The following is a 19,945-nucleotide window of genomic DNA, read 5'->3' as shown; positions in this document are numbered from 1 at the left end:
TTTATAGGACTTACTAGAGATTGACATTTACCCACTTAAAGAAAACCCGTAGAATGCTTGAGAGGCTGTTTCATGTGTAGTGAGAAAACCTTTCTGTCGGCTCATCAGTCACCATTCTGCGACCTCTTTGTTTTTTTTTTTTTTTTCCCATTTTCTGTACTACCACCACCCTCACCACCACCACCATCCTCACTGTTGTGGTTTTTGGAACCTGTGGGTTTGGAGTGCGGGGTCCTTGGGTTCACCCTGGGAAAGGGGTCACCAGAGCTCCCATTTTAGCGACACTCGGCGCGTTTCCCAGGCGAGTTTCTTCACGAGACAGAGACGTTGGTTATATTTCAAGGGCAGGTTGATTAGGGAAGGGATAAACCAGTGAAAGACCCTTGCAGAGACACAAGCGGGCAGGAAGAGCTGCCCCAGAAGGGACAGGTTCGCTGAGGGAGGCCTGCATGGTTGCAGGCGGGCCTGTGTCCTCGACAAGGGCAGGCAGGAGACTGTTGTCCTTCAGAGGAAAGAGTTGGTGACAAGAGGCACCTGCATAGTCACAGGTGGGCAGAGGGATGGCTGCCCAAGCCTGTGCAGACATTGCACTGATAGAGTCTTCTTCTGTTTTGGAGAGATCACTCCTTGTGAGCCTCAGTTGGTGGCTCATTTTGGATAACTATGCAGAATCTGAAAGGGACCTAGATTCCACAATGGGCTCAATCTCCATATCTTTACCTTTGGATGCTCACTTGCTCACTGGGATACCTGCTTGGATGTTATGCTTTGTAATCTAGGGGTCTGGTGCCTCAGGATACTAGTCTGAGCCTAAGGATCTTGGTTTCCATAGCTGTGTCAATGGCTATGCTAATCTCTTCTACCCCCACCTCCTTGTGTGAGCCAGGTTTCTGGTCTTGTGGCACACCTCTTTTCAGGTTTTTTTTTTTTCTATTCTTGTCCTCCATCAATCACCACCATCATCACCATCATCACCACCATCAACATCACCACCACCATCTTTACTTAAAAAGGTTATTATGTGCCAGACACCGTGCTAAGCATTTTACATGTATTATAACATTTATGTTTCTCATCACACAGTCCTGTGAGAGAGAGATATTTTTGCCATTTTTGAAGATGAGTAAACTGAGGAACTTGGCCAAGTTCATATGTGACAGGATAGTGTGGTCCAGGAGCCCAAGCTCAGCTGTCCGGTTCTAGGTGCTTCTCGAATCCACATATGTATGACCCACCTGTGGATTTTTCTAAAAGGTAGATTTTTTCTTTTTTTAAGATTTATTTATTTATTTATACAAGCACTGGGTACAGTCAGAAGCGCAAGAGGGTGAAAGAATTCACCAGAGCCAGAGCAGGGAACAGAATAGGCAAAAGACAGAAGTACACTGCTGAGGGGAGTAGGGGTGAGTCAGGAAATGTCTGCCTTCTGTGGGTCACTTCCTTGGTTGGCTGGGGATGGAACTCCTGCTGCAGAGGCTGCCCAGAGCTTCCCAGTGCTGTGCTGAACCCCTCGTGCCACCAGGGAGGCCCCACTTTTGAAGACATTGTACCAATTCTCTACAGCTGAGTGTCTTTCTGATGGTAGAAGGTACATGAACACTTCATACCTATAGGAGCACACACATGCACACACACTTGTACAGACTCACATGCACACACTTGCACAGACACAGTGTAAGACATGCACACGCACCTAAAGAAAATAGTCCAAACACCTAATTACATACTTACTGGTAGGTCTGTTTCACTATCCTATTTCACCGTATTACCACCATATGACCACTTTGATTTTTCTAAAACTTTCTATAAATTTCACTGCTGCTGATAGGAATTTTAAAGGAAATTTCGGCATCTGACGACCCATGTGTTGGAAGTATGGGCGCATTCATACATGTGAAGCAAATGCATTCAGTTTCAAACACTGATTTACTGTGTCATGGGAGAGACAGTTTCAACAATCCATTTCAGACTGTCTTCTGCAGGCAGGGAAAGAGCATGCAGATGCCTCTATGCCCCAGCGCCCCCGGGGGAAGAGCAGGTCACGTGGAGGTCCATCCTGCAGTGGGAAGCCAGTCTGTCCATCACGGCCCCCTCCTCGTGCCATCCCCGACCTGCGTTGGAAGAGAAGAGCCAATAAAGCCCAAGCACAGAGTTACCTGTTTAGGATACTCTTTTGTTAGTGAAATCCCCCAGGGAGTGCTGCACAGACTTAGATTTGACAAGGCTCAGATGGAAACCAGGAGGCCCTAGGAGCCGCCACTAACTAGAGGGTGAGTGAGTGTCCAACTTGGAATTTCAGTTTTTAAAAGCGACCCATCCAGGGGGATTTGCTACCGTGGATGTCAGTCCATGACAATGCCACTCAGACATCCTCTGCGCCATCCGTGTGCCCAGGGGCCGACAGCAGGGCTCTCCCAGCAAGGCGCAGGGTGGCCCTCCCGGGACAGAGCCTAAGAAGGGGAAGCAAGGCCCAGGGTTTGGAGCCTCTGGCCCTGGGGCCTCTGTAGGCTCCGCCCACACAGCTCTACACCCCTCCTGGGGCCCTGCACCTGCTCAACTGCCCCCCACCCCTCCCCTCCCCTCCTCCAACCACTCTGCTCCCCTCCAGGTGCTTCACCAGTTCCGTCGCCCTTTGGGCCCTTCACCTGCTCTGCTGCTTGGACTTCTGTGCCCCCGGACATCTGTGCTCCATGTCTGTGCGTCTCATGCTGCTCCTGGCCCCTCGGACTGGACCAGCCCCTGACCCCTCTCCAGAGCCTCGACCTCCCTTGGTGAGCTCCTTTTCACCTTGGCCACCAGGTGGCTGCCCTTTGGGGGCAGGGTGAATTCTTCAGAGTGTGGTGGTTATATTCTTAGTCTCTGTGGTGGTTTTTTCTATGCCATGGTGCGCAGAAACAGCAGACGTTCAATATAGCGCTGATTATTCTCCTCACTCTGGCCTTGCCGCTTTGCCTGGCCTTAAGGGTGGAATCCTGCCTTTCTGCAGGGGCCACCGCATTACTTTGGGGCAGGAGGCGAGAGCCACTTCTTGAGGGCGGTCTTAGGGAGGTGATGGAGGGCGGCGGGGCTGGGCTGGGGGTTCTGCTCCTGCCTTCCAGGCCCCCCTCCAGCTGGGAGCCTGGCAAGGTGGTGGTGGTGTGCTCCCAGGCATCCTCCATGGGGGGGCCTGGGAAGGAGGTGGTTCTGATGTGCAGGGCCTCCTCCAAGAGTGGGCCTAGCATGGAGGGGATGCTCTGCCCCCAGGCGTCCTCCAGCGGGGGGCCTAGCACAGACATGGTGCTGTTCTGCAGCTGGGGGCCTGGCCTGGAGGTAAAACTCCGCTGGGAGGCTTCCTCCGGCAGGGAGTCGCTCAGGGACGAGGTCTTGCACGCCCACACCTCAGGCTGCAGGAGGCTCTCCTCCCAATCCAGGTCACATTGTGTGGCAGTGGGAGCGAAGTGCTCCTGGGAGGAGGCCTGGCTTGGCCCCTCTCCCTCGTCCCACTGCCCCTCCCCCTCCCCAGCGCAGAGTGTCTGCTCTGTGCCCATGACATCATTAAAACTTCCCTCCGCGATGACACTGACAATTTCGGGCCTCCAGCAATCCTGGCGGACCTCGGCTTCCATCACGGCCATGCCGTGGTGGCCGCCGGCCGGCTCCCCCAAGGGCGGGGATCCCTTCATCTGGACCCAGGGGTGTTCGATGACGCTCTCTAGGGTGCTCCGACTCTGGGGGTCCAGCACCAACATCTTACTGAGGAGGTCCCGGCAGTGGTCCAAGAGGTAGTCAGGCTTGTGGTAGTGCGCGCTCAGGACGCTGGCCCGGAGTTCCTGGTGGCTGGTCCCCGCGAAGGGCAGCTCCCCGGTGAGCATGTTGTAGAGGGTCACCCCCAGGCTCCAGACGTCCGCCTTGGGGCCTTTGTACGTCTGGTGGAGGTAGATCTCGGGGGCCAGGAATTCAGGGCTGCCACAACAGGTGCTCAGGCCCTCGTCGGCGCACCAGACACTGAGCCCGAAGTCCGCCAACTTGATGTTTCCGTTGTCGTCCATGAGCAGGTTCTCGGGCTTCAGGTCTCGGTGCGCGACGCCCTTGCTGTGGCAGTACGAGAGGGCCGAGAGCACCTGCCGGAAAATGCGGCGGGCCTCGCTCTCGGGCAGGCGCCCGCGCTCGTTGAGGTAGCCCTCCAGGTCGCCCCCTTTCGCCAACTCCATCACCAGCATGACCTCCGCCCCGGTGTCCACCACCTCAAAGAGCCGGACGATGTTTGGGTGGTGCAGGGCGCGCATGCAGCCCACCTCGCGGGCCAGGAACTCGGGGCTGGGCATCTTGGCCTTGCGCATGACTTTGATGGCCACCTTCCTGCCGGTGCGGGCGTGCTGCGCCAGCTTCACCTTGGAGAAGGAGCCCTCCCCCAGCGTGCGCAGCATCAGGTAGTGTTGGAGCTTGGCCTCCTTAGGAGCGAGGCGCTTCGTCATAGCGAGTGCGGACCCCGGCTCACTGCTCTCACGGCCCTGGCTGTTCTCAAACGGCCCTGAGATACCTCTCCTCATCGCTCTAGCTCTATTATCTTAACAAACGTACTATTAATCTAATATTAATAGTAATCACAAAACACCCACTAAGCTAACTAAATGCTAATAGTGCTAACTTAACTCCCCAACAGTACTAACTAAGCTACCCTTACTAACAATGCTAATACTAACTAGCTACACGCAAAAATAAATGAAAATAATGTAAATATATGATAAAAGCAAACCAATCACAAACTAACCACAAAACATAGAACAACACAAAGACAAAACGAACAAACCACTACAGAACAAACAACAATCAGAAACTAACAAGTAAAATAAAAAAAACAGACAAACAACAAAGGGAAAAACACAACAAACAACAAATAACAACGGAAGGGAAAATGGGGGAAATCAAAAAAAAGAAAAAGAAAAAAATTCGAAACGGAAATTAAAAAACCAAAAATTAAAATAATAAAACAAAAAAATAAAATAAAAAACTAAAAAATTAAAATGATAAAGGAAAATAATTAAAAATGGAAAAAATAAGCAAATAAAGCAATAAAGGAAAATAAGAAAAAACAAAGAAACAAAATAACTAAAATAAAGAACGAAAATAAAGAACTAAAGTAAATGAATAAATCAATCAATCAAAAGAAAACCCAGTAATCCAAAACGCGCTCTCTCTCCCTCCGCTGTCCGAGTCCACAGGTCACTATCCCAAAGCTTCCTGGCTCTTAAGGACACAGATGCAGGCCGGGCAGGGCTTATATAGGCTCTGCCGGCGGCGGCGCCATCACAGTGGCTCTTTATGGAGTCAGAGCCAGAAGCCGCAGCCATTGGCTGAGGGAAACCCAGTGGTTTCTCAGCCTTAATGAAAAAGCAGCTGCCAAGAGGCGTGTTTATAGGACTTACTAGAGATTGACATTTACCCAGTTAAAGAAAACCCGTAGAATGCTTGAGAGGCTGTTTCATGTGTAGTGAGAAAACCTTTCTGTCGGCTCATCAGTCACCATTCTGCGACCTCTTTGTTTTTTTTTTTTTTTTTCCCATTTTCTGTACTACCACCACCCTCACCACCACCACCATCCTCACTGTTGTGGTTTTTGGAACCTATGGGTTTGGAGTGCGGGGTCCTTGGGTTCACCCTGGGAAAGGGGTCACCAGAGCTCCCATTTTAGCGACACTCGGCGCGTTTCCCAGGCGAGTTTCTTCACGAGACAGAGACGTTGGTTATATTTCAAGGGCAGGTTGATTAGGGAAGGGATAAACCAGTGAAAGACCCTTGCAGAGACACAAGCGGGCAGGAAGAGCTGCCCCAGAAGGGACAGGTTCGCTGAGGGAGGCCTGCATGGTTGCAGGCGGGCCTGTGTCCTCGACAAGGGCAGGCAGGAGACTGTTGTCCTTCAGAGGAAAGAGTTGGTGACAAGAGGCACCTGCATAGTCACAGGTGGGCAGAGGGATGGCTGCCCAAGCCTGTGCAGACATTGCACTGATAGAGTCTTCTTCTGTTTTGGAGAGATCACTCCTTGTGAGCCTCAGTTGGTGGCTCATTTTGGATAACTATGCAGAATCTGAAAGGGACCTAGATTCCACAATGGGCTCAATCTCCATATCTTTACCTTTGGATGCTCACTTGCTCACTGGGATACCTGCTTGGATGTTATGCTTTGTAATCTAGGGGTCTGGTGCCTCAGGATACTAGTCTGAGCCTAAGGATCTTGGTTTCCATAGCTGTGTCAATGGCTATGCTAATCTCTTCTACCCCCACCTCCTTGTGTGAGCCAGGTTTCTGGTCTTGTGGCACACCTCTTTTCAGGTTTTTTTTTTTTTTTTCTATTCTTGTCCTCCATCAATCACCACCATCATCACCATCATCACCACCATCAACATCACCACCACCATCTTTACTTAAAAAGGTTATTATGTGCCAGACACCGTGCTAAGCATTTTACATGTATTATAACATTTATGTTTCTCATCACACAGTCCTGTGAGAGAGAGATATTTTTGCCATTTTTGAAGATGAGTAAACTGAGGAACTTGGCCAAGTTCATATGTGACAGGATAGTGTGGTCCAGGAGCCCAAGCTCAGCTGTCCGGTTCTAGGTGCTTCTCAAATCCACATATGTATGACCCACCTGTGGATTTTTCTAAAAGGCAGATTTTTTTTAAGATTGATTTATTTATTTATACAAGCACTGGGTACAGTCTGAAGCGGGGGAGGGTGAAAGAATTCACTAGAGCCAGAGCGGGGAGCAGAGTAGGCAGAAGGACCGAAGTACACTGCTGAGTGGAGCAGCGGGCCGCAGGAGAGGTCTGCGCGCCATTTGGGACCCTCCTCCAGTGGCAGGGGAATCAGCCAGGGATCGAACTGTGCTGCATAAGCTGTGGGTAGCCTTGCAACCCAGTGCTCAACCACTGCGCCAGCGGGGAGGCCCAAAAGGCAGATTCTTATTTGGCAGATCTGTGTGGCTTCTGAGATTCTGCATTTCCCGCAGTGCCTAGGCTGCTCATGTGCAGATGGCACTTCATGGAGACAGTTGCACCACTGTGTGCTCTGGCTGGAGATGGAGGGCATTGAGCAGCCGTCCAATTCTCTGCCTGTCTCAGATGTGCTATTTGGGCTTCATCACTGCTCATTTCTGAACTTCAGCAATTCTCCAGCTGTGTGTGAATGCAAGGCAGTCCCTGGGGATGATGTGGGTTTTGGGAGAAAAATCACATCTCCTCACTCATTAGTTGGCTACCTAAGGACAAAGAAAAGAAGTGAAGGAGAAAGATGTTTGAGAGAAGCAGGCAGAGGTTTCTCTAGTTTCACAGAGGTCACAATCTCTCCGTTTTGACAAATGCAGCTTCAAGAAAATAAGGTTTTGTCAGACTGTAATTGAGCCCCAGTTGTTTTGATAGGATATTTGATAAAGAATATTGCAGGAAAACCTGGAAAAGAAAAAGCTATTCTCAAAACAAATCCCCTGATGATCTGTGGGAGAGACGACACAGCTCTGCTCTCTCACAATGTATAAGATGCTTTATCAACTGACAAAAGATTCTTAATATCGATCAATCATTTGAAAAACATCTTTTCCCTTGTGGATCATTCCAGGCTACTTCACAAGTAATTAGAGGTACATAGCTATATTTTATTTCATTTCCTTAAATAAAATAAAACAATGTGTGTATAACAAAGGCAGAAATGCATAGCTTCCACCTCAAGGCAAAAGCTTTGTGCTTCAGTGATGTGAGGCCTTTTTCATTTGTGGCTGTGCTTTAAATTTCATAATTTCATAAGCAAAGTGCCATGAGAGACTATGGCAAGACTTTTATTGATCCAATGCCCATCACCATAACTCCAGGTGAGCACCAAATCCCCCTCGACCTTCTTTCACAAAGCAAATGGCCACATCTCCTCCAGCTGGGGAAAACTCTGCAGAGCAAACCTAAAAACTTTCCCTTCCTCTCTTTTCCAAGTGTCTAGGGGGTAGATTACTCACTGGTTCAATAACAATTAATGAGTACAACCTTTTCATGTACTAAGCACTTGGGTAAACAATTAAGAATATGAAGCTCATCATAAGGAATGAACTCTGTCTTCAAGGGAAATACAGTTGACTATATATGTGTGTTATGTGTGCGTATGTTACGTGGCAGGGCAGAAAAGTAAACAGACAATTACAATACAAGGTAAAAATTCTTAAAGAAACGGGGTGAACCAGGAGTTCAAAGAATACATTGAAGGGACACTGGACCCAGATTGAGAATACTGGTCAGAGAAGATTTGCTGGTGGTGGCAGTGGATAAATGGGTGAGAATGGAGGAAGAGCTCATCCGTGTGGCAGATGGCATGGATACTGCAAATCCACTTGCAGAGGTGGAAGACAAAGGTTAGGTTATACTCGGAGAATAAAAGGAATAGTATAGGTAAAACACTTGTGTGTGTGTGTGTGTGTGTGTGTGTGTGTGGCTTTGACCTGCTCAGTGATGCACTGACCTTGCATTTTCCTTGCATCCTTCTCTCTTCCTCTTTCCTTCCCTTCTGCTTTCCTGGGCTTGTACCCTCCCCTTAAACATTAACCCTTAGCGTGCACACTTTGGGTTAGGCAAATGAGTCTCAGGTTATTATCCTTGTGAGTTTCCTCTTGCTATCTTTTTGGACACTTCACTTGAGTTATTTGTATCTTTTCCGTATCTTGAGTTCTTTAATATTCATGCTTTGTCTATTAGGGGTGCTGTATTTTTTAACCTGACCATTGTTTGCTTTTTATCTTCATTTCTAATGACCCTATTGCATACAGATGGAATGAAAAAATTATATTTTTGGGGGGTGCAGCACATGGAGTTGACAGTCTATAATTCCCTACAGATGGATGGGACTCTGGTGTTCATAAACATTGTGTCCTTTCCCCAGGGCAGCAAGCAAGCAAACCATAAACTTTGCTCTGTGGTAGCTCGACTCTTTGAGGACTTCCAGTAAGCATGAAAAAGGACTTGTAGTTAAGCCTTCATACTTTTCCTTCCCTGCCAGTAGAATGGTCTACTCTCTCATATGTAAACCGGGAAGTTTTTGTCACTTCCATCTCACAATGAGCTCAGCAGAACCTGTTATTAAAGAGCAGGGAGGTCTCAACATTGCAACCCAGATGGTATGCAGGATCTCAGGCTCTGTATCCCAGCGGCTTGAACATCTGTCCAGGATCCTGGCAGATGTTGTCTCCGGCAACTCTCCATCTCTAATTGTCATGACTATGACACTGCAAGCCTTTGTGACTCAACCCTGAACAGCAGTGGTGGAAAGAGGTGCATACCTTTCTTCAGTTTGGAGGTGCTTGGTCTCCACCTTACAGTCTTTTGCTGACAAGACACCTTGGACAGCAACCACGCTGGCCTTTCAGGGGATAAACACAGAACTGTAACTCAGCCACCAACAGGTCAGGACCCATAGCTGCTCACCATGTGCCACGGTGAGCACACAGGGCTTGTGAGATGATCTAGAGAAGCAGATACAGATAGTAAAAAAGCTTCTCTGGAGCAGGTTACTATTACTGCACTTCACTATATACAATGTAAGAATTCTTAAGGTAAACGAGTGAACAAGGAGCTCAACTTGTCCCAGTTAAGCATCCTCTCCAGACCCATCTTCATTTTGCTGCTAGAGGAATCGCTCCAAAGCAGCTTCTTATACCTAAATATTTCCTTATTCAAAAAGCTCATATGAGTATACATTATTCCTAAACCCTAAAACCCAATTTAACAATCTGCTGCAATTCACTTTTCAGTACTTAGCTGGAATGAATCTGCTTTATGTATGTCCACACTTCATCCAAACTAAATCACTATTTGGGGGCCTGCATGACCCCCCTCAACCCCAACCCAGTCATTTGCTTGTGGTGTTCTGTCTATACATTGTCTTCTATCTCTTTCCTCAAGGCCTCCTGTCTCAGTCACACTCGTCTTTCAATGTCCAGCTCAGATGCCACCACCTTGATGATGCCATCTCTGAGTTCTCAGCCAGAATGTCTTTCTTCCTCCTGTTTGCTTCCACAACAACTTTCGTGGCCTCGCATGCTGTTTTCTCCCCAAATACATTGCAACTCTTTAAGAGGACAACATTTCATTCTATCTAGTGATGGTACTAATGGTTAACATTTAATAGAGACATTATTGACACGAAGCCTATGTCTCCTGTACCTTTCAATTGGCTCCAACATTCAGTCTTCCATGTCAATAGGCCAGCCTTATCCTCATTGTACAATGGATGAAACTGAGATGCAGAAAGGTTAAGTGACTTGGTTAAGGCTATGTGGATAGATAGTAATGGAGCTAAGAAAGCGGAAAGAACTCCTTGTCTGACTTCTTTTACTCGGCATTGAGATGGAAATTGGGCCACCTGTAATCAAAAAGCAACATAGCTCTACTGGGAGGGAGTGGCCTGCACTGGCAGGAGAAGCAGGAAGGAAAAGGGTTCAAGGGAAGTGCTGTGGAAGAATGGAGGGACTTGATTAGCAGGCACTGGGGAATGGGCATTTGGGGTGGGAACTGTGACAAAGGGGTAAGGAGTACTGATGTACTGATGGGACAGAGCTTATCACTTTATCCGCACAGCCCAGCCAGTGCTTGGCACAGACCATGTATTCAGGAAAGAAAGAGCATGTATTTAGGACCTCCCCTGGTGGCGCAGCAGTTGAGTGCTGGGCTGCGAAGCTGCCCACAGCCTGTGCAGCACCAGTTTGATCCTGGCCACTGGCAAGGGTCCCACATGGCGCGCAGACCTCTCCTGCCGTGCCCACTGCTCCCCTCAACAGTGTATTTCATCGGTCTGCCTGTTCTGTTCCTCGCTCTGGTGAATTCTCTCACCCTCCCGTGCTTCTGACTGTACCCAGTGCTTGTATAAATAAATAAATAAATCTTTAAAAAAAAAAAAAAAGAGCATCTATTTAGAAAGAAAGGGAGGGAAGAAAAAATTGGAGCAGGAAAACGGCATCTAGATTAATGGAAAGTCACAGGAATTGTTGGTGAGAGACAGGGCTGCCACTGTGCCTGTGTGGCGTTGAAGGGTTGTCACTGTAACAGAGTGGTCCCCAGGAAAAGGGGAGGTTCCAGATTCCCTGCCCCACTCAAGGAAGGGTACAGCTGAGCAGGGAGGAGTTATGTGCAAGGATTGCCACTACCTGGCGTGGGGAGCACACACTCCATCCAGCTCCGCAGTTATCAGGCTCATTATCAGTATTGCCTTTATCCTCATCCCAAAGCCTACGCGTCAGTGGTAAATAGTGCCTCAATTTTGTCAGATAACAGACCCTTCAGTGGAGAGTAATAGAAGTCTACTTTGCTTGCTTCTGAGCCACTCACTCTCCCCAACCCATTGTCTAGAAAGTCCTAATGGCTTTGAACGTGGTGACACTGTGAGTTTTGGTTTTGGAGGGAGAGCCTGGAATAGGGACATGGGTTCCTTTTCCCATGACACCCTCGAGAGTGTGTAGCCTTGGACAAGCCATGTTGTCGTCACACCTCTTAGGCTGAGTTTGCCAAGGTGCCCAATTGGGAGCATAGTTCCTGCCTCACTGCATAGATTGAGAGACTCACACGTGAGTGGAGAGCTTGGAAGAAGCTTGGAAGGACAACGTGGTGCATCATGCTGGAGTCAAGGCCAGGTCCCTTTCTCAGGAAAAACCAATGCTTAAAAATTTCCAAAATATAATATTTTCTAAAAAGTAGAGACTAGCAAAACCATTGGCCATGCAAGCCTCGAGAGTATCAGTATAAATGAAAGAAATTAATATTTTGTCTTGTGACCTCACGAGTAATCCCTAACCACATGGGAGGGGCTCTGTCCCCAAGATACCCGGTCAATTTGTGACAGGATAGAAAACACCCACAAATCCTCAAAGACCACCTGTGACACTCTTTGTTGGAAGCACTCACCAAGGTCACAGGGTCAGCTCTTCGAGCAACTCTGACTGAACTACCTTGCTTATCTTTTTGTCTTTGTTCCTTATGAAGTCACCAAGATGGGATAACTCAGCTCTCTATCTTTTTCTTCAATCTTGGATACGCAGTTAACCTAAGGAGCCCATATGGTGTGACCCACAACCCAGCACATGAGCTACCCATGGGCTTGTTCTTTGCTTTTCTACTCTCCCAGCTCCCCAGTAAAATGCAAGCTATACAATTGCTTATTTGCACCAGCTCTTCCATTAATAATGTGATATTCATATATCTCCTGCCCTGGTGGCTCTGGCCCCTCAGGAGCGCCCTGGCCAGACTCTAACGTTGTGTACTTCAGGCTGGGAAGTTCTTAGTCGGCTGTTATTTGGGAGCTCTTGGAAGCTGCACACTCAGAGGGCTGACAGTGTCAGAATGGGAAATACCAGCTTGGGTGGGGGGGCAGCCAAATGATTTCGTTGGTTGGTTTTATTGCTGCCATATTCAGGAATCAGGATGCCTGGAAAAAAATATGCTGACAAGAGCAGACTGAGGAAGCTGTGATGCCATCTGGGGTCAGGAAGAGATTTTTGTCCCAGTGCCAGCTGCGGGGGCTGAGACAGTGCGTTGCTCTGCTGGCATGGAGTCTGGAATACCCAGCAGGTACTGGGGAAGGCAAGAGGAAAAGCTCCCAGAATGTCATAGGGGTGAACTGGGGGCTTTGGTAAGATCAGAAAGATACTGAGACTTGAGTTTTGTGCATCAGAGATTTTAGAAAATGCTTTACTCTGGAAATTTTCAAACATACACAAAAATAGAGACTACTAATATGATGAAATCCCCTGCACCCATCACAGAGCATTGAGAATTATCAACTCAAGTCAATCTTGTTTCAGCCACGCCCCTATTCACTCTTGTGGCCTCACCCTCAAGTTCACTGGATGAACTTGAAACAAATACCAGACATCATATCATTGCAGCCACCAGTACTTCTGACTGTATCTCTAAAAATAAGAACTCTTAAGAAAAAAAATATGGTGTAATCACTGTATCTAAAAATTTACAATCACCTGATCATGCCAATAACTACCCAAAGTCCAGATTTTCCCTGTTGTCTCTATGTTGCAATATTTTGATCAATTTGTGAAAAAAATCATTTCACATCTTAAATAATTAAATTATCAAATAGGAACACTTGGAAAGAAAGGAAATAAAAGGGATAGATGTGAATAAGATTCTGCTGTCAACAGAAAGAAAAAAAGTCATATACTTTATTGCTTTGGAGCCAGACATTTCTGAAATGGAATCGCTACTCTGCAGTCACGTGACTGAATCTTGCTTTCTTCATCAGTAATAGTAGAAAGGATTAAAAGAAATAATTTAAACACTTAATCATTGCTGGTATTATTTCTATATTTGAGGAGTGGGGATGGGAGAGAGAAGGCAGGATCCCATTCTTTTATCTATCTATTTATTTATTTATTTATTTTTTAAATAATAAATTTTATTTTTATATTCCCCATACAATTGCAGCCCCCCCATTCTGACCCCAATCCCTCCCCTCCCGCCCCCGCCCCCCCTAAAAGTGTCTCTGGTTCATAGTTTTTTGTTGATTTTGATTTTCACTTTCTTATAGTTATTCATTTTCCTGGTCCCTTATTTAAGTTTTCTAGATTCCTGCTATGAGTGAGACCATCCGGTATTTTTCTTTTTCTTTTTGGCTTATTTCGCTGAGCATGATCCCTTCCAGCGCCATCCATGTTGCTGCAAATTGCATGTGTTTATCTTTTTTGAATGCTGAGTAATATTCCATGGTATATATGTACCACATCTTCTTGATCCGGTCATCTATTTTTGGGCATTTGGGTTGTTTCCAAAGCTTAGCTATTGTAAATTGTGTTGCTATAAACATAGGCGTGCAGGTGCTCTTTGGAATTGATGTTTCTGTGTCCTTTGGGTAAATACCCAGGACTGGAATTGCTGGATCATATGGAAGCTCTATGTTTAGTAGGTTGAGGAAACTCCACACAGCTCTCCATAGTGGTTGGACCAGTTTGCACTCCCACCAGCAGTGCAGGAGAGTTCCTTTCTCTCCACATCCTCGCCAACAGTTGTTGTTGCTAATTTTTTTAATATGTGCCATTCTCACTGGTGTGAGATGGTATCTCATTGTAGTTTTGATTTTCATTTCCCTGATGACAAGTGATGTTGAACATTTTTTCATATGCCTGTTGGCCATTTGCATTTCCTCTTCGGAGAAGTTTCTTTTTAGCTCTTCTGCCCATTTTTTGACTGGATTATTTTCTTTGTTGTTGTTGAGTCTCATCAGCTCTTTGCAGATTTTTGTGATCAGTCCTTTATCATTAGTGTTGGGTGCAAAAATGTTCTCCCAGTCGGTGGGGTTTCTCTTTGTTTTGGTTATTGTCTCTTTTGCTGTGCAGAAGCTCTTTAATTTGATGTAGTCCCAGCTGTTTATCTTTGCCTTCACTATCACTGCTTTGGGCGATGTGTCTGTAAAGATGTCTTTGAGGTGCATAAGATTATATTTTTTATGCATACAAGAACCAGGGCACAGGCCAGAGCTGCAGCGAGCAAGAGGACTCACCAAATTCAGAGCGGGAGAAGAACAGGCAGACCCACTGAAATACACTGCTGAGGGGAGTAGTGGGCAAGACAGGAGGTGTCCGCTGCGCCATGTGGGTCACCTCCCTGGCCGGGGAACAAACCCGTGCAGAATGAACCCACACCTCAGAGGCTGCAGCCAGCTTCACAGCACAGCGCTCAACCTGCTCCACCAGAGAGGCTCCAGACTAGTGTTTTTGAGGCACTGCAAGGAAAACCAAGGCTAGGGCAGCTCTGATAGAACTGAAGAAGAGAGCAGTAGGGGTGTGATGGGTGGAAGAAATGATCAAGGAGTCCTGGATCAGAGTCTCTCTCTTTTGAAAACACAGGAGCAAAGGTGGGAAAGGAAGATGAACTTGACATGGGGGTGGGGGTGGGAGTAAAACAACCAACCTGAGTGAAGTGGGGGCAGGCGGAGGGGGTCACGCAGCGGAGGTAGAGAATAAGATTGGATGGATCTAGCCAAGAGATACTCTTCATCAAGAACAAGACTAACTTAGAACTTCTTCAGAAACTTTGATTTGACTGTGGTATTCCAGACAGGTTGGATAAGATGGAAATGGGAGGCAGGGACACCTGCATAGTAGACGTTTCCAGTCCTAAGCAAGGTGTCAAGGTCTCAGGTGAATGCAGATTTTACAGGTTTGTGCAAAATCTCAAGCCCAAAGATTTTTGAAGCTTATTTGTAACAGCGAAATTCTATCATGCTGGCAGTAAAGTCTTCTGTTCTCCAGAGCAAAGATAAGTTCCAGATGTTCAAACACATTTTGACCAACCCTGGCTGTTTTGCAGAAAGAATTCACTGATCAAAGTCAAAACCCTTCCACCAACAACTGATGGATGAAGAAGATGTGCCAAAAGGAAATGCCAGCAAAAATATGCAAAGGAGACATAATGTTATTATAATAAAGTAAACCCAGAGACTCAGAGCTCAGAAATCTCAAGATGTAAGCTGATTTTGGCTATTTGTTCCAATAGGCACTTGTTTTAAGACTCTTTAAAATGCCATTTTGGTGCAGCAGCCTTAGTGACAATGAAATTTGAGCTGATGGCCATGCCAGGGGTTTCCTCCATTACCCATAGCTATTAAAAACAAGCTCATAACCTCTTAGGAAGATTTCCTTATGACCCAAATTGAGGTTCAGTCATTGATTTCCGGAGTTAGATTACTAGAATCATTAGGTTGGAATGAAACTCCAGGGGCATCTTGCCCGTTCCCATTCTTCCTGCTGGGGAACACTGATTTTATTACATCAAGGGGAAGAAGCATAGGACCATGGACAAGCTCAAATGAGGAGAGTTCACCAAATGTTTGTGTTTCTGGTTGAACAATTCTCATGTCCAGGAAATTTTTCCATCTCCCTTGCCTATATTTCATTGTTGCATTTTAGATTTGCAAGTACATTTAGTAGGTTTTACATAAAGACTTTCTCAACATTTAATCAGAATACCAGGAGAGAATTGTGATACGATATGACCCCTTTACTGAGAAATTGTGATTTTCTTTCAGTGCAGATATGGTTTAAGAGCACTGATTTGCAATCTCTACGTACTTTCTTTTTTAACTTTTTTTAAAGATGTATTTATTTATGCATACAAGAGCTGGGGTACAGGCCAGAGATGCAAGGGATGAGAGGATCCACCAGAGCCAGAGTGGGGAACAGAACAGGCAGATTGACTGAAATACACTACTGAGGGGAGAAGCGGGCGCAGCAGGAGAGATCTGCTTCACCATGTGGGTTTCTCCCTGGCCGCATGCGGACCAGACTCGTGCTGCAGAGGCTGTGGATTGCTTCACAGAGTGGTGCTTAACCCCTTGTGCCTCCAGGGAGGCCCTCTACTGTACTTTAAAGCGGGAGGTGAGTACCTCCTTGTCGTTGTACCTACTTTCTTTTCTTCTTTGGTCCTTCACTCCTTCCTTTACTCCTTTGTTTGTTCTTTCTTTTCTTTCTTCTCTTCTCTTGATAGCTATTAATGACACAGATATTGTAAAACCAAATTCAAGATCAAGATTTTCTAATCTACTTCCTATTCATCCTCTTTCCTCCTTTGAGAGAGATCTTCTCTACAGAATCAATTTTCAGGAGCAATAGCCTTTCTGAAAGGACACTTAAGAATTCATTTATTCTGTTCTCCAGGCAGCAGTGAGAAAAGAGATGATGATTAATTCCAATTTCTATGGCATGTTAGGTTATTTGAACCAACTCTTCCATTAAATATGATGAAATTTTTAGCTATAATATATAAAAAGTGTTTGCTGAAAAGCAAACAATTCTAACAAGATAGTAATCAACACTGGGAAATATCTAAGGAAACGTGAAAAACGGGGAGAGAAACCAAGCTCCAAAGTTGCTTTGAAAGTATTCTTGGTCTTCATGAACCTGGACTTTGATTCTGGCAGACATGGGGGTCAGGGGAAAGGAATCAACAACTTTGTCTCACCACAGGAGGGAAGTCAAATAAGAAACCCTGTCCTTTATTAATGCTAGAACCCAGAAGGATACACCACCAGGTTAAGAGGAAGGAGAAGTAAACTTAAATGCAAGTCCAATCCCCAAGGAAAGTTGCACAGATGCTGAAGAATATAGAGACAATAAAAATAATAGTTAAAACTTTTCCCACAAAGATAACTTCAAGCTTAATTTTACCAATGAATTTAATCAAAATTTATTAAAAACATTTCCAATCTTATAAAAATATTACTAAAATGCTAAATAATATTAACAATTTGCCAAATTAACAAAAGACTAAAGACTGTCTAACTCATTTTATGAGGCTGATATAACTATGACACCTAACTCTGATAAGGATAGTTTAAGAATGGCAAATTACAAGCCAGTCTCATTCATGAATATAAATACAAAAATTCTAAACTAGCGTAACAAAATAAACAAAAAAGTCTTATCTGAAGAGCATCAAGGGTGGTTTGATAATAAAGAAAATTAGATCCCCCAAATTAATAAATTAAAAGAGGAAATATAATTATCTTAAAAAATGCAAAAATTGATGAATAAAATTCAACATACATTAATGTAGAAAAAGCTCTTAGGAAACTAAGATTAGAAGCAATGTTTCTTCAATCTGTTAAGAAACTGCGTTGAGAAACTAAGAAATACACATACATATATATGCATACATACATATTTTCTCTCTATATGTGTATATATATATACTTTAAAATATATCATATTTTAGAGTAATGATAAAATCAATCTCATTCACAATTACCACTTTCAGTTAATTTAATACTGGCAAGTTAGATAGCACAATATTGCAAGAGAAGGAAGCAAGATATGTAAAATTTTCAAAGGAAGAAACAAAACTGTTTATCAGTTGCAGATGCCTTATTTCCAGTCTGGAGCACGCAAATGAGAATGTAGCAAGTTTGCTGAATGTAAATCAATATAAAAAATCAATTACATTTCTGTTTCAGCAATGGTTGAGAAATTATATATTTAAAAGCTATCCTCAATAGTATCAACATGTACGGTAGCTACAAATTAATCTGATAAAATGATTGAAGACCTTGATGATAAAAATACATACAACTTTTGGGAAAGATATTAAGGAACACCCAAGGAAATGAAAGTATTGTGTATGATTAAGATCATCACCAAAATGTCCATTTTTCCAAAATTCATCTTTAGATTCAAGGCAAACGAAAGTGTTGAGTTTTTGTGAGGTTTTGTTTTTGTTTTTATTGTGATAGAATTTGACATAATGGATATGAACAAGTAAAAGACAAGAAAAACCAGCAAACTACTGAAGAAGAAAAGCTATTAGAATGGATATGAACTATAGCAATTAAATATTTATGGTATTGGAATGGCGAAAGTATAGAAAAAATAGGCCAGTAACACAGAAAGGGGAGCCTATACCAAACACATGTAATTACGCTTGATGCATAATAGAGTTTCACAGTAGCTTGGTGGGGGAAATAAGGTATTTTCTTTCTTTTTTTTTTTTTTGACTTTTATAATTTGTCAGAGATTAGACATTTTATTCAGATCTTTATCCCAGTCCATTAACAAGGAAAAACAAGTCTAAGCTTTTATTGTAATTGCTTTTGAATATGAATGGTAGCACACAGAACTTGAAGTAAACGTCACTGTTCATCCCTTGAAACTAAAATAATAAGAATTTTGATCTAAAAAGAGCCCTGGAATTCAGGTATTTTTTAACTCTCCTTTTTTTAAAAAAAAATTTTATTTTTATATTCCCCATACAATTGCAACCCCCTTATTTTGACCCCAATCCCGCCTTTCCCTGCTCCCCCCCCCAATAGTGTGTCTCTGGTTCATAGTTGTTTGTTGATTTTGATTTTTTCTTTATTATAGTTATTCGGAAATAAGGTATTTTCAACTAGAATCACTTGGACAACATGATATACATATGCATAAAAGTGAGACTGGATTACTGTTTCATATCATAAAACATTATTGCAGACAGAGCAAAGGCTTAGATGTGACAGTTAAGACACTAAGACTTTGAGACAATTTAAGCTATTGCCTTTTTTTTTTGCCTTGGATAGGGAAAGTTTTCTTAAACAATTCAGAGCTACAAATTATAAGGGAAATATTCATTAGGTAGTTTATTTTAAAATTAAGAATTTCTGTCTATAAAAAATACAGAATAAAGAAAATGAATTAAGCCACAAACTGGGAGAAGAAATTCAGAGCAATGGAACTGGGTTAATATCCAACCTATGTAATTAGTCTTTTTCCTGATCCCTTATTTGGGTTTTCTAAATTCCTGCTATGAATGAGACCATCCAGTATTTTTATTTTTCTTTCTGGCTTATTTCACTGAGCATGATCCTTTCCAGCTCCATCCATGTTGCTGCAAATGGCATGAGTTTATCTTTTTTGATGGTTGAGTAATATTCCATTGTGTAGACTTATTATAATAAAGTGAAAATCTTCAGGGGGTGTTGAGAAGGGAGTAGGATCAAAACAAGAGTGGTGGGAATTTTACAGGAAATATAACCAAGATGAAAATGCATACATTGTACAAAAATGAAAAATGATATTAAAAATGTATAAAATTAAAAAAAGAGTAAAAAAATTCAACCTATGTAAAGAACTCTCACAAATCAATATGCATGTGACAGCTAAAGTGAAATGTACAAAGCCTTGCAGATCCACACTAAGAGTATGGTCATTATTAAAAGATCTTCACTAGTAATCAGAGAAATAAACATTAATCCTCATAAATAAACATTTATCCTACCTCATATCCAGTAGAATGGTTCTTATTAAAACAAAACCAAAGCAAAAAAATCACAGCCCAAACAGAAAATAACTGTTGGTGAGAATGTACAGTACACTACTAGAGGGAGCATAAAGTGGCACAGTGGCCATGGAAAATAGTGTGCAGTTTATTTAAAAAATTAAAAATGGAATTACCATGTG

The sequence above is a fragment of the Talpa europaea genome, assembly GCF_964194135.1.
Source record: "Talpa europaea genome assembly, chromosome: 15".
NCBI lineage: Eukaryota > Metazoa > Chordata > Mammalia > Eulipotyphla > Talpidae > Talpa > Talpa europaea.
Note: the sequence above shows the minus strand (reverse complement) of the source record.